The sequence below is a fragment of the Anguilla rostrata genome, chromosome 8 (assembly GCF_018555375.3).
Source record: "Anguilla rostrata isolate EN2019 chromosome 8, ASM1855537v3, whole genome shotgun sequence".
NCBI classification, from domain to species: domain Eukaryota; kingdom Metazoa; phylum Chordata; class Actinopteri; order Anguilliformes; family Anguillidae; genus Anguilla; species Anguilla rostrata.
Window position 1 is genome coordinate 34,210,794 of NC_057940.1, and position 15,779 is coordinate 34,226,572.

At 40.4% G+C, this 15,779-nt stretch overlaps 1 long non-coding RNA gene across 1 annotated transcript in view; it reads right to left on the reverse strand.

The window, feature by feature from the left end:
- Positions 1 to 15,779, reverse strand: part of LOC135261484 (uncharacterized) — a 51,285-nt gene that overhangs the window by 3,736 nt on the left and 31,770 nt on the right. Inside the window, exons 5-6 of the long non-coding RNA XR_010331968.1 lie at positions 8,757 to 9,042; positions 7,508 to 7,650 (exon numbers count right to left, since the gene is read on the reverse strand). This is a non-coding gene — a long non-coding RNA (uncharacterized LOC135261484). The remainder of the gene's footprint in view (positions 1 to 7,507; positions 7,651 to 8,756; positions 9,043 to 15,779) is intronic.

A 15,779-nucleotide genomic window follows, 5' to 3' on the forward strand; every position in this document is an offset into this window, starting at 1 on the left:
CGTGGCTCTGATCCTGACAAATAGCTTCCTTCTTTTTTCTTTCTTTCTTTTTTTTTGGTCTATTAAAACCTTTGCCAGTATCTACACCCATTCAATCAAAAGAGGCAGAAAAGATCAGATATGGACCTTAAAATTAATCTTGTCGACCAGGCTTGGAGGTGTTCCGGCATGTTCCGTGGGGGGAACGACAGCCTAAAGGCGTGGAGGTACACACAGAGTGATTTGTGTCTGCCGCTTCTTCAGCTTGTTCCCACCACAATGCCTGCGCTAGACAGCTACATCAATCATGTACAGCACGCCCCAAACACACTAATTGTTTTGACTTCATTGGATTTGCAAATGAATGCAAATGGCTGTAATCGCTTGGTTTAACCTTGCCTTTTATGTCTGTGACACAACCGCTGGTGCAGAATTAAGCAAGCGAAGCAATTGCTGGTAACAACTGCCCCACCAAACAAGCCGAAACTAATATATATTTATCAGGCATAGGCTGGAGAGTAGAGGGAGGCATGCGCAAATGCGCATGATTGATAATACTTATTGTACCATGATGAGCTGAAAGTAAAAATGAAATCTCTCTCTTTTGAGAATCCTCATAAAGCTAAAATATTCAGCGTATAGTGAACTGGGTCAGCTCAGGCCTCTGAAGTTACTGTGTCAGTACCTTGAAATTTTGGTTATCAGCAAGCTGTCTAACTGAATGACCTTGGCTGGTTTTCACATCTCTGCAGAAATGCTGCGTCCACTCCACTCATTAACGAGAAGCTCTGCGTTCACCCCAGCACCTCTGCGAAAATCTGGCTGTATTTCAAAAAGCCCTGATCAAATTTCACACCCCAGTCACTTCACAAAATCGAACAGGACTGTATACGTGAAGGCCTCCCTGTTTCTAACCACTGCGAGATACTCTGCAAGAAAACCCTGGTCTCTTTCAATCATCCCCTTTCAACAGACAGAATGAGAGGAATGGATGATTAATTTGTCTCCAATGCATTAGATTTGTTTCCACAAGTTGTTTATCATCCAATATTCTGGTTCTTTATTGGAAAATCAATTGGAACAATCGCATACCTCACAAATTCTTCAGCCCTTTTAAAGCCCTTTTACTAGGGCTGGAAAGAGGCAGCTTTGTTTACCGTGTACCACTAAAGTTCAGTATCTCATGCCCCCAAAAGTAGTTCAGTCCACAGAGCTTCAGATATGAACACAGATAATAAATAGTACTTCCGCAATCCAAAAACATATTGTATCCAATACTGCTGCTTTATGCTGAGAGACAGCTGTATAATAAGAAACATTTGAGAAATTGATTTCTAAGTTTCGCTCTCATCCATGGCGCCAAACCGAAAAACCACAGAATATATACAGCTCGTTTTTACCCTCATCAGTGTTATATCATATCAACAGGTTTTTGATTAAGCCTGTCCAAATACTGTACCTGCCTGCCTTTCTGTCTGTCAGAATAAACCAATCACAGAGGTGTATAGGTGGTAATGACGGTCTAGGAAGACGGTGTGTGCTGTCGGAAGGGCAACCAACCCATATCGGTATTACCAGTGCAGCTGGCTGTTCAATCATCTGCCACAGCACTTCCTGTACTATGATTGCATCTCTGTCTGTTACCCGTCTGCTTTTCCCCGGTCCGGACAAAGTGAAAAATACATAAGGATGGCAGACTTTTCATCCACTGTCTTTTCATTTACAGAAAAGGAATGAGGCTCTGTAATATCTCCTCTTGCTAGGGTTTTTTTTTTTCTCATGGTGGTCTTTATCGAAAAGAACACTTGTGGTGCCTCAAAAGAGGTATCAAAAAAGGGTGTCAGTGGTCTCCAGTTCTAGGTGGTGTATTAAATTGTCAAAAAGCATTGTATGATGCAAGCCGCATCACAGACGTGTACTTTTTGAAAAACAGCAGAAGAAAGCAGGCTTATGACCACGAGCGATGCAGCTGATCCCTTGACCCTGCACCAAATGATGCCCACCCAGTTGTTTATCTTTTTCAGGAAAAGAAAATAAAACGCAATATATTTAGAATCTAATCCCCGAAAAGTGGATCCGGTGACAGCTGATGGCTGGGAGCCAGAACTGGCGGATTCTGCTGGCTGCTCCTAGCAACATGGTCCTGCCCAGATAACGTGATTAATTTTCCAATACTGCACATCCTCAATAAATATTCCAATCATGCCAACTGCTATTTCAGATTATGAGCAGCATTCATAATGAGCGAGCGCCGAATGGGGCCATGCTCCAGGCACTGCGGAGAAGGATAAGGGAGGGCTCGTTACGCCGGATGTCCTCTTTCTGACATCGTCTGGCTTTCTCCACATCGCACTGCCCGCTTCTCAGCATCCCCCAACCCTGCAAACGGGCAGGGATATTTCTGTTTGGGATTCCGCCGTCCTCGGCTAAGTGTGTAAGTGCCGCTTTGAATGTGTTCACTTTGCAGGTCTCCACGTCTCCTGTATTTGCCTTAAACACACTGCACCTGTGGTAAATGCTATTTGTCTCCCTCCAAACCGACTTTCTTTAGACAGGATAATTCTTGACATTCCCGGGAGAAAGAGCATAACCGGAACGGGACTCTTGTCGATTCGCTGTTTATTTAGTGCGTGTTTGGTGGAAAACCCAGTGGTCCCAAATCTAGGGAATCTAAATCTTTCCTGGTGAAGAGTGGCACCAGTGACTTCTTATTTTAAGGCTCATTGCACAAATATTCCAGGTTTCAGTTCAGGGTGTGAGTGCCCCATCATGTTTATTCATCACCATAAATTAAAGATGAGACATCAATAAAATGTGTCTGAACAAAAATGTACCATAATTCATAGAGGCTGAAGAACATTCATTTTTTTACAGGTCATACTGCAATTGACGCAATTCTAGAATTATTAAATCAGTTTTTAAAATAGGAATGGAAGCAATGGTAATGATTTGACACTCAAGGCAAGACTGATGAAAAAATGGGAAACAGACATTATTGAGACCATAAAAATAAGATTATAGCTCAGTGCCATATCTACAATACAAAAATTACTAACGGTTTGGTCTTATGGTCGATTCTATGAATTTGCATGCAAGTAAATGTGTACCTATCTGACTAATAACTATGGTAAATAATTAAGATAAATTATGGAAAATAGAATAAGAATAGACAATGTATAGGCCATCCAGGTTATACACTGTACACAGTTAAATGTTATTTAGGATGACATTACTGGGAGTGGAACAATGATATTAGACCAAAATGTAAAATGTAAATATATACATGTATACACGTTGTATACACACATCTTTTTCTTTTACTTCTTTTTCTTCTTCTTCTCATTATTATTTTTTTTTATTATTTTGCTTTCAGTTTAGCAAGGCAAGAACATTATTGCTGGACTCAAATATAATGTTATGTACTGATGAAGAACCTATATAGACCTATATAGTGTTTCCCAACCTTTTTCTTTCCGCAGCACACTTTCCATATTTACAGAATCTCATGGCACACCACTCTCAAAAGCATAAAAAATAAACATCTGCAGCCCCCCTCCACATACGCACGCAGGCCTAAATGTTCTTTTTGGGGCTTTAATTAAGCTATATGCATTTTAATGACGTTTATTTTGGCTTTTGTGAAGGGGATTTGTTCATTTAAGTTTTTTTAATTCATTTGAACATGAAAAATTTTTTTAAAGGATTTTTCACACGGCACACCTGACCTCGCCTGACGGCACACCAGAGTGCCGCGGTTGGGAAACGCTGATATAGACCCTCTTCACTGTGAAACTGCAAAGTCTTAAGTGTATTCCTGACCGGAGGATTGCTAAAATAGCATTTGTTTAAAATGAAAATGCTGTGCGTAACTAGAAAGACCTCAAAGCAATAATAATAATGTTGTATATGTTTAGCAAACAGTTACTTGTTGTCTTGTTGTGCATACGTGCAAGAATTTAAAAGTTACAGCTTTAATTCTATGTTATTATTTTGCTTCTAAGAAGTTTTTTTCATGTACTTTGTACCTTTTTTCATGTACCATGTACCTCTGAAAACAAATTCTTTGAACTGCACAATGCCTCAGTGTTCCTTGCCAAGAACAGACCTGAGCTTCAAAGAGCTATGTGATGAAAATATGAAGAGACTCCTGCCAGTATATAATAATTAAACTGACACTTAATCAATTCAAAGAACAAGGAGACTTATTTCTTTTGGAGTGGGCCTAGTCTGGGTGGCTGATCCTTGTGGCTTTATTAAAACATACAGGGTTTCTGTGTAAATACAGCTTCTGTACAGTGTGGCATTACACTGAAAATAAAATCCCAGGTTCATGTGGTAAGAGCCTAAGTAGGCTTGATTTACAGAGGGGCAAACCTGGGAGTGGCTGCTCAGTTTGTGTCTTCCTGTGACTGAGCTTTGCACACTCTAAAGAGAAGTAAACTGCTAAAAATAAATTGACCTGGTTTTCAGGGTTTGTTTGTTAATTGTGTGTAGTTGCCCAGCACTGCAATTGCATAAATATGTTGCAGTGGGACAAAAACTTTTCCATGGAATATTTTTCCTTAAAATTCTCCCCTCTAAGCCCTAGAGTAGCAAGCAGCGCAGACTACTAGAAATAATAGTAGTTCCAGAGCTGACCAGTTAAGGCCCAAGTTGTGTGTTAGCCTCATATCATCGTGTAAATGGGGGCCATGTATAAAAAGGGCTCAGTCCTACACAGAGCACCAGATATGGATTCAAACACCCTCAGATCAAAGCTGATAGTCTGCACTTAAACCTCATATTCATCGTTTCATTTCAAAACCGATGTGCAGTGAGCCAAATGTGAGATGAAACAACACAAACTGTGTCACTGTCCAAACACTTATGCACTGCATTTTATGCAGTCGCCCTCCAAAAGTATGGTAATGGTTGAGTGCAATTCGTTATGTTTGCTATATACTTAAGGCATTTGAGGTCAAAAGATGAATATGCTATTTTCTAACCAAACACTTAGGTTTACATCACACAGACACAGTTTAGGATTTTCATAGGAACAAACCCCAAGTAAAAGAGTCTTGGAAATAGGCAGAGGGCACTCCTAACATACACAGCCACAGCATTGAGCAAGGAAAGAAGGCATTGTTCGACTGAGCAATGCAAAGAAGATCACCACGTGGCCCGTCGTACACTCCTGCGGTCGCGGAAGGTAAAGTTCACAAGGCGATCACCCATTGGCGACATGCTAATCTGACCTTTGCTTCAATAGCAGAAGCAGGGTTCCCGGAAACCTTCAGGGGGCCCGCAGACCACTGGCATGCAGCCCCCGATCCCTTCAATAGAGACGCATAATAAACCAGGCGCATCATCAGCGTTCTGGGAAAAAGAACGGGAAAAAATGATAAGGCTGGGTTTCCTCCTCGTGAAGACCCCCAAGCTAAAATGCTACATTCTGACAACATTTCTACAACATAGTCGCAACAATAACTGCAGTGGCTACAATTATCTTCTAGACGGTTAATGACATGCCTACATCATTTTTCCAGTCTCATGTAAAACAGCTCTGAGCATTGTTTGGGTTTTGTTTGATGTTCTGCATAGAACTCTTTAAAGAGGGATGGATAAAAATAAAGATATGGAACACAGTGTCAGATAATGACCCAGAACTTCTTTTCACATCACATTCCAACTAGATTTTCTTATCATTTTAGGTCAGAATAACATTCTTAGACATAATACCAACATTTTTTAAGTTAAATGCAGATTGGAACTTGAAAGCTTGTTTTTAAATACCATGCACAGTGTGTGAACTGCAAACAGTTAAACATTGCTTCACAGAGAGTTTGAACACCCACATTCACTCGCAACTAAAAATAGCTAAATGCCAACAAACCGCATTCACGTCAGTACTGGTCAGCAGTGAATTGTGGACTGGGTTCCCTGAAGAAAAGACCATGATCTGTGCCATGCAGTGTCATTGTTTCCACTAAATCATTCAGGATCGCCACATACCGTCCCTGTCTCCACAGCAAACCCTTCAGCCAAATCCTTCAACATGTGCAAACATGACAACACTATAAAAGACATGATCAGGCGAGTGTGTGCATTTAAACTGCAACTTTACTAGCCAGATTTTAGTCATGTTTTAGTTTAGTTAGATATATCATGGTGCTGCAAACAGGGCAAATCATCTTCAATCACCCCTCAAAAAGGAGTAGAGATACAATTCAGGACTGCAGCACCACTCAAAAAACTACTGAACATAATCACACCTCATCAACAATAACCAAAGCTGGGTTGTCCAGTGATGTTTAAAGCCAAGCTCTGCTCTTGAGATAAAAAAGAGAAGAAATTTAATAAAAAGAGAAGAGAGAAAAAGATTTCAGAAAAAGTCTCATAGAATTAAGAGCGAGAGTTATGGACAAAATGAGATGATAGAATGTTCCATTACGGTTTAATGACGTTGTTCCCCAGTAAAGGATAGTTTGTGACAAGAGGAGCTTTGCAAGAAGCTGATAAGTGGTAGCTGAATGACTGAAAGCTCGTCCCTGTCTGAGGCAGACTGACACACACTCAACCCGCAAACAAAGAGCCCTCTCTCCACTCAGCCCACAAATGTCAGGCCCGATGTCACCACTATCTCAACGGCACATTACAACAGGCACCCGAGGAAGAGACACGGGAGGCATTTGGTTCCTGAATGGGCCTAAATGAGTGATTTTAACACACGTCACGTTTTCGCTTTTGTGCAAGCCTGCTAGAGTGTCCTGGATGAAATTACATGCAGCCATAGACTATGTACACTTGACAGTGATGAATTGTGTGTGAGTGTGTGTGTGCATGTCTGTGTCTGTATCTGTGTGTCTGCCTGTGTGCATGCACATGTGTGTGTGTGTGTGTGTGTGTGTGTGTGTGTGTTTATGTAACATTTCTATGTTCTGCACCTCAATCATTTACCAGTAGTTACTCCCGCATCTCATTTCACTGAGCACAGTATGTCCGCTTTCTACTACGCCGAGAGAAGTCTGGGATGATCCTCGCCTGTCTACTGTAAAAAGCTCATAGAATTCTCTTGAAAAAGTTCACCAAAGAACTCTAAAAAAAAAAAAAAAGCTGTGTTACATGATTTATTTGTTTAGCATATAACCTCTATTTATGTTTTTATTCATTTATTTTGTGTGAAATGTTTTGAATATGTACTGCCACGTATTCACGAAAGCACTACGAGTAATGTACAGTGACTTGCAATTCAGTAACGCCTCACTTGGGGTTAAAACCTGAAAGCTTCAGTTAAAATTTTTTAAAAGGAACAAAGATTTCAGACTAAAATAACCTTGAATACTAACAAACCAGATAATGTAAAGGTGGATTTTTCTTAGACTGAAATAGACAGGCATTATCTAATACTGATTTAAACCAGTGAGACAACTTTCCAGTTAATTGGAAAAAAGGCATGATGTGGATAAACCTAGACATAGCCATCTGGGATTATACAGTCTCCTTGCTTGACACTTTCTGCATAACAAAACCTGAAAAAAATGCTACTTACATAGGATTGGCCTGCACCTGGTCATGTGATCCTGACAGCCCACCAATAGCCAGAGTGAGAAAAGTTGCTGGGGCAGGAAGCAGCATTCAAGGCTGCCAGGCAGACTTGAGCCTCTATCTTTGAGGTCAAAGCAGGTTTCCATCCTGTGTTTATTATCATTCAAAGAGAAGTGAATTAGTGCACAGAAATTACGGTTGTGTAATGTATTTCCCCCCTCTGGCTCTTATTAATTACTCACAAACTCCAGCTTGCTTTCAGCTTTTTCCCTAACAATGTATGCATATTTGTGCCTGTGTGTTTCTGAGAGACTGACAGAGAGAAAGAAGGCGAGTATAAGTATAAGAATAAGTATATTTAATTAATATTCTAATTACTACTTTAAATCTAACTACTACTTGAAATATCTGTTGTGGCAGACAATATTTGTGTTTCCAGTGTTATTATGAGTAATGTGAATTTCACTTTTACGGACTTCATTAGACAGCCATGGCGCTGTTCCAGCAGTGTACGTTATGATAGGCAAAGAGAAGACAGCTCTTGACAGCACATTTGAAATATGAAAAGCAGAAAATCTAAAACAAAATCCCTAGAAGCTGTATAAAACTGTGCTTTAAAAAAACAATATCAAAACAGAAAAACAACGTGAGAGGTAATCAGGCCTGTACATGAGAGACCCTTGGCCAGACACATTGAGATATTGCCGTAAAGCCCCCGCCACCATCTGGTCTCTATGAGAAGAATACTTTGCCTTTAGAGGATTTAAAAGTCATCTGTTGTCTGATGAAAGGTTCTCTTTATTTGATTCATATTTTCTGTTTTTTTTTTTTATCTGTGTATACACGTGTTCGCTGTTTATGCATGCATGTATGTGTATTTATGCATGCATGTATGTGCATTTATGCATGTGTGTTTGTCTTCACATGCAGTAACTTGAGACATCGCCACAGTACTAATGTCATTCTGCCTTCAGGGCATAAATCAGCCTGATGTTGAAAAACTAGTTAACCAGAGGAAAGAGAAAAAGGTTGTGTTTGGTCTGGTGTGAGGAGGTGTTGGGGGTAGAGGGGCGGTGGAGGATGCAGGGGGCAGCAGAATGGGGGCTATTTCTCCTGCAGTCTGTCTGAGTCCATTAAGTTGTGTGTTCTGAAAGCTTTCTGACTGCATAGCAGGCCTCTGTCAGCCCACAGGCAGAGCACTGCTTATGGTAGCTATGCTAACGCTCCCACAACCTCAGGCGTTTACACAGTACCTGTGTCTGCTGGAAGTGACCACTGAACCTTGGGTGCCAGTTGCGTTATGCTGTATAGCTGAACGTCTCATTCAGAGCGGGCATTTATGCCTTCTTCTTCTTCTTCTTCTTCCTCCTCCTACCTTCTTCGTATTTTAGTTTGGAGCACCCTGTCACTCTTTATTTAATCTTTGTGGGCTTCGGATCAAAGAAGGCAGCTTCCTCCTAGCCGCCACAGGCTATCGCGCATAATGGGGACAGAGGAAAACCAGGCAGAGGTGAAAGGTCAAGGCTGGAGTCTAAAATCCTAAGACAGGTGAGATAGAAAGGTCAAAAAGGTCAGGGCGCTGTCAGGGTTGATTGCTGGTCACAGCACTGTTTGAGTGACATGCTCATTCATTTCCAAAACAAATAGTAGATAGCACACAGCATCACAGAAGCAACAAGGGAGCTTCACAGAGTCTGATTGCAGCCTTGTGTTTGAAAATAAACTGATGGTAATCTTTCCTTATTTCCTTAAAAGAAGTGATATAAAAAAGCCCAAATAATTTTAATTATAGAAATAAACCTGTTATCCTGGAGAGTGGCCTTGTGGTTACAGTGGGTGTGTTTGCAAGCTCAGTAATACTCCAATACAATCTTACCACAATTCTGGCAATACTCTGATTATTGAAACGGTCATATAAATACCTTATTCTGATTATTTTTTATCAGCATATGGTCATAATGGGCATATTAAAAACCCAATAAGACACCTGGATTTTTGGCCAATTTGAGCATGCACCATTTTCTGGTGCATGCTCACATCTTGCTCTGAGTTCTTTCAGCATTTGGAAACTGTGCATGTCTGGTAGAAGTGGAAGGTCCCGAATGAAAACAAGCATGACTGTCGTGTACACCGTTTCCTTGAGAATATGTTGAGTATGGAAAGAATCCTGTAAACGCGTCGACTGGAGTAATCACATTATTTGATTGCTCCCAATAATTGGGGTATTGCTATGAATGTAAACATAGCCATTGTTTAGTCTGACCGCATTGTTTGTTGGGGGGGGGGGGGGGTTTCCAAGTTGGTGTCAAGTTACACCAATGTGCCAAAGGTCTTTCTATTTAACATTCAATATCAAGAGAGAGATATTGAATTTGATTTGTTTTCCTAAATTAGGAATTAATATCTGAATTCTCTTTTTTAACAACAGATTAAACACCTGAAATTACGTGTTATAATATGAGACTTAGAATTCTGAAGCTTGATATTTCAAATTTATACTATGACAGCTCACAGCTGGTAAAAGCTTTGAGTTACCCGATGATTTTTGTTGACCATTACACAAAGACTCAGTGTTTACCCGTACTATATCAACTACTGTATTGCCTTCAAGAAGGTGGTACTAGCTTGGAGCTTTTCTTTTCTTGAAAATCACATGCATGTATAGTTCAACAAGGAGTGCATTAGCTAGTTTCCATGGTAATACTTTCAACACAATAGAGTAAATGGTAAGAGTGAGCTATAATGTGTCTGCATGACACCTGTTAAAACCTGCATGCATGATGGTGGCTATGAATGCCCTTCCACTCTCACCCCAGTCTACAGCACAGAAATTGACAAAAGCCAGAGTAAGGGGTTGAGACTTACGCCTCAAATGAATTCCACCCCAGAAGTAAACTGTACAATTACATATCACTTAGAGATGAAGAAGTATGTCCAGACCTAATACCTTGTAGGATGGGTATTGTTTAGATCTTGCCGATACCAATGCTGAAACAATACTTTTCAAACAGTGCTGGGACATAAACGGTGTCTGAACCGATACCTTCTTTAAATTAAAGAGCAAATGAAGATACTAAACAACACCTTTTTTATTCCAAAGGTAAAGAATTTGAACAATTTAATTGTTTCAATTCATTGTTTATTTTAATTTATGTCTAAATTATGCTTTATGTTTACATTTTATACCATTTTGCTTTATTTCTTCATTTTGACTGAGTTTAAAGTTTGCTAGCTTGCTAAAGGTATCTGTTGTCACTGACTTAGTTAACAGAGCGAGTTAGTTAGTGGCATGAGGCACCAAAATCTGCATTGTGATTCAGTCCAGTAGGTACCAGTCATATGGGAATCGGTGACATTGTGGTACGGGGTTTCAGTGCCCAACCCTAATGCTATGTCTGTAGATTTTAAAAAAAATTAATATGTCTGTATGTCAAATGCTCATTGAAGTCAGAATATTCACCCAGACTATTGTTTTTTAATTCCTAATTTTTCACTCTAAATTTGCATTACCCAGTTGCAACTATAGGTCTTATTGCTGCGCTCCTGTGCACACCCAGCTGAGCTGTGAGAATTACTGTGCTACTGTATGTGTACAGACGAAAGGTCTGTGTAATTGAAGCAGCTGGTACAGGCAGGTTGCAGGTGCTCAATCAAATAGCATAGTGGTTATTGAGTGATGAGGTAGGGAATACCCTTACTGATGGAAGCTTTCCCTCCTAGGGCAATGCTAAAGTTAATTCATAAGCAAATGCAAGCTTATAAATCACCTTATGAAGCTATTGGCCACTACTGACCACATTTCACTTGGACTGTAAGGTGCATTACATAAGTCTACTGGTTGACATTCACTAGCACTATACGCTATGATTTCACCTGACATTGATTATCCTTCATCCCAGACCAAATCAGTCATCACCTTGGCCAAACGTGTGAATGAGTCCTAGATCAGTGTCTGTGAAATTCTCTAATACAGTACATTAGGCTCAAAAATTATAGTTTCTACCTGTATCTCAAGGTGTTTTTCATCTGATTTATTGCTGATTCTAACCACTGCTTGGAGAGAAGACTTCAATTAACTTCCCATTATCCAGGGGTAATTTGCAAGGCTCTGTCCTACAAATTCCCAGATTAACGGTATTAGATCAAAAAAGGAGAGGGATAAATCCCCTACAGGTCCTCCCCTTTCCTCTGGAGGATTGTGATGAATGAGTGTGGATAGGGAGAGAGCTGTCACTTCTCTTTCCACATCTGAACGGGCCCAAACAGAACACGCATGCACGTAGACACAACATTCAGAACGACGATTAGCGCCTGATGTTTGCGCTGCAGAACATTTGGATAATTGGATCTAATTTAATGTGTAAGGTCATCCCGTGAAGCAAAGCCCCACAGCTCGCCCAATCAAGCCTCGTAAACAAGACATTATATGGGCCCTAATGAAAGCATAGACATAATGAAATGACCTCTTCTTTACCCTCAAAGCAGAGCCTTCTTGCTAGATAGCATACATTGACCATGACAATCTAGGGCTCTTCATTTCTGGTTAATGAGGGAGAGGATTCTCCAGTGACCTGGAGGAAAAATATTTTTTGCCAGGAGACTGACGAGCTCAGATTTGTCAAAGGAGAAAGCGTTGCTCACTTAAGGCTTTTCCCCCGGAACATCATTCCAGTCCCACTGTCAGCGGAAGATGATGAATGAGGCTCGAGTCGCATAGGTACAAGGTGCCGGGGTGCATACGAGGAAAACTGGAGGATACCAGTGAAGTTCATTGGTATTACCCCGGCAACCGCACAGTCTCCCGCACCCTTGGAAAATATGAACCCAACCAGAAGCCAGCAGAGTGATAAATTGGGTGCCATACATCAATGATCATTTTATGCTTACATCCCCCCATCTGCTCAGAAAACCTGCTGTGACCAGCTCCCCTTACTGCATACAGAGGACACAGAAACCCAGACAAGAGGCTCCCAGAAGGCATTGCACTGGGAAGGGTGCCAGCTTGAAGGTAAATGTGACCTACAGCACCAGGCATGGTGAAAAGGCGAAGGCATATACATTTTTGAATGGGTTTATAACTCCTCAGATTAAAATATTTTGGGGGGGATTCTGCTAAATAGGATACGAAAAGGCTACGTACTACTGAAGCACCTGGACCGAGAGTTCATAGGGAATGAAAGCGGGGGGGGGGGTTGTTCTCTCTGAGACTCAGTATCACAGCTTTTGTGAACAAGAGATAGGAACACAACAGGAAATGTGTGCAGTCTTGTGTGGATGCCTTCTTATCAAAAGCATTCAACAAAGCTGATTGTGAAAACACAGGGAAAAACCAAACAAAAACAGAGGACCAGTCTGGTTTGCAGCCGAGCAGCCACCCCACAGTGGGATGCAACAATGAGTGAAGGATGACCTGACCGGGTGGAACATGAGAAGGAATACTAATGGATCCCTGTCCAAATCTGCCTCCTCAGCCTACAGGCTACACAAAGGCACATTAGAGGTCCTGCAGGTGGTCGAGTCCAAGGTTCAGGGGGCCCACACCATTCTGTGTCCAGGTGCTGGTGTCAGAGGTCAAATGTCACAGTTGCTCACAGGAAACAAAAAGAACAAGCTATATTTTCCTTCAGCGTTGTGTTCTCTACCTATGAAATGTGGTCATTTTTGTGCTTTTACGTCAAAATTAAAAAATTGAGTAAGATGGATTACTGAAAGTATATATTTATTTAGCAGAAACAAAATGATTCCCACATGGTTTTTCAAGCCCATCTCCTGCTGGGTTTAAAGTGCTTAAACACTGTCAATCCAGTCTTGTAGGTAACACACAGCAAACAAAGCATTGCGCTTATGACCAAAAGAAACGATGAGTATTTCAGCAAACAGCAAACTGTCTACAACTGTTTCATTTTAAGATGGTGCCCTTTTCCATGCACCAGGGTTAGACGCTGTCCAATGGGTTACGTATATTCTGATGCCATGATCTCAATAGCGGAAAAACCAAACATTCTAGCGACTTGAATCAATCAAAAGAGCAATTGCATTCCAGTTCCAGTCCAGTTCCTGACAGGCAAGGAATTCTCAGACAAAGGCGCCATCACACCACACAGACATCCGCAAAACAAACCGAATTCTCAGGAGGCAATGAATATTTTATGATTAGGTCTGAAGCAGCACCTTGAATTAATGGAAGTTATTTCCTCCTGATCCTCTACAAGTCCAACCAAATGCATACACACTGTTTTCATCATCCTTGTCCTATCCCTGCATGTGCAGTGCGACCTTCAAATAAAACATACAAAAAGTAGCTCAGGTGAGACATCACACAGACACATCTCAGGAGCTGCAACAGGTGCCTCCCGAGTTTTCAGAAGTGCTAAAACAACGCTGGAATTGACAAAAAATAAGACATGTTTCTTACTGCTGGCTCACAGAAGACCCAATCTGCTTCCCGGCGTGCTTCTTTTTGCAAAAGGAAAGCACGCTTCTGTGGAAATACAGTTTCTACAACATAAATGGGCAAAATTGCTTCACAAGGTTTTTCCATTCACACTGACCACAGTTCTCAAAGAACTCTCTATTGAGCAGAATAATTTAAAAAAGCAATATCAATAAGAAAAGAAGTAAGGTCCAAAGCCTTTATGCTGTTTGCTGGTGTTCTACTCCCTCCCTTCACTGTGGAGTTTTTTTCAAATACTGACATGTTGTTGCTATCAAACAATTACATATATTTTCAGCAGGATTGGGGATATTGTGAAATGAGATCAATACAGAAGCAAGTGGATAGAAGAAGCATCTGTGTCCCTCAAGAGAGAAAGCCTTGTAATAGTCAACAGCTGCATTTCTACTGTTTTCTGTCAAGCCCTGAAACAGGCCTGCATTGTAGCAACACTGCCCATATCCAATTCAGAGTCAGTATGATGCAAAAACAGGATATAAAACAGAATAGTTTGATAATATACTACATAATATTCAGTGCTATTTTTAAAACATTAATTGCAGCGCCAGTCCAAAAGTAGACATTATTCACTCTTATAAATAAACACGAAGACATGCACTGCAAATCAACTAATGCGTTATATACCATTACCAGACTTTGAGTGTGCATAAATCAATAATTATAAGATCTAAGCAGCAATATACAGCAATTATGTCTTCATTGAAACTATTACCAATTCTTTGAAATATTTCTGTGACACGATTCCATATTCCATATTCCACATACAAATGGAAGGACAAGCAAAATACCCATTTTTGGAATTAAGAAAGAATCAACATTCATCTTCCATGATCCCAGCCGGCCTCAAGTCATCATGTTCCAAGATATAGAGACACCCCCTTCCCCCGACTCCACTTCAAAGCCATGACTGGAATGCAACATGAAATGGCTTTGAATGACTCTAAATTTATCAGAGCTATCATAAGGTCTGGCGTTATCACATATCTATTTAGGGAGAAAGCCACACTTCACCCTATTATTATTATTACTTTTGGTTTATAATTGTCAAAACTTCAATTTTGAGATTCCTCAATTACATGGCGTCTTATTAATAAAGAAGGGAGACACAATGCAAGTGGCTTTGCCTTGTATCAGATGCTGCCTTGGCTAGACCCCTGCAGTGTACATATCCGAATCTAAATTCACATCAGATTCCATGCATATTAGCATGTAGCAATGTACAGTGCTCTGCAAAGAAGTATTTACCCTCTTCCTGATTTCCTCTAATATTGAATATTTGTCACACTGAATAGACAGAATGTACTATTAGACAAAAGGAAACCTGAGTAAATGAAAATTTCTGAAATTATTTCATTTATTTAATTTTAAAAAGTTATCAAAGACCCATATCACCCTTGTGTTTTCTGTTTACTCAGTAGTTTCTCTAACATTGCATTTGTCTAAAGATCAGTGTGATAAATATGCAATAACAGTGGAAATCAGGAAGGGAGCAAATATTTTTTCACATCACTGTATTTTACGTTTTAAAAACTATGTGCAAAACAATTGTTTTTATTTACAAACACAAATGAACCGCATCAAGAAACTACAGGTCACTGTAACAAGTGTTCCAAATGTAAATGAAAGTGTATTTCATATAAGTGCTATCTTGAAACCCATCTCATCCTCTCCTGTGACCCAACAGAGGGTCTTGACACAATTTTGGGACCACTTGTCAATTATTTCTCCCTCTTTCTAGAATTGTATGATTTGGTAAACCAATGAAATCACGTGACATATTCTGCTGTGATGGTCCAAGTCTCAGAAACGTGTCCAATGCAAC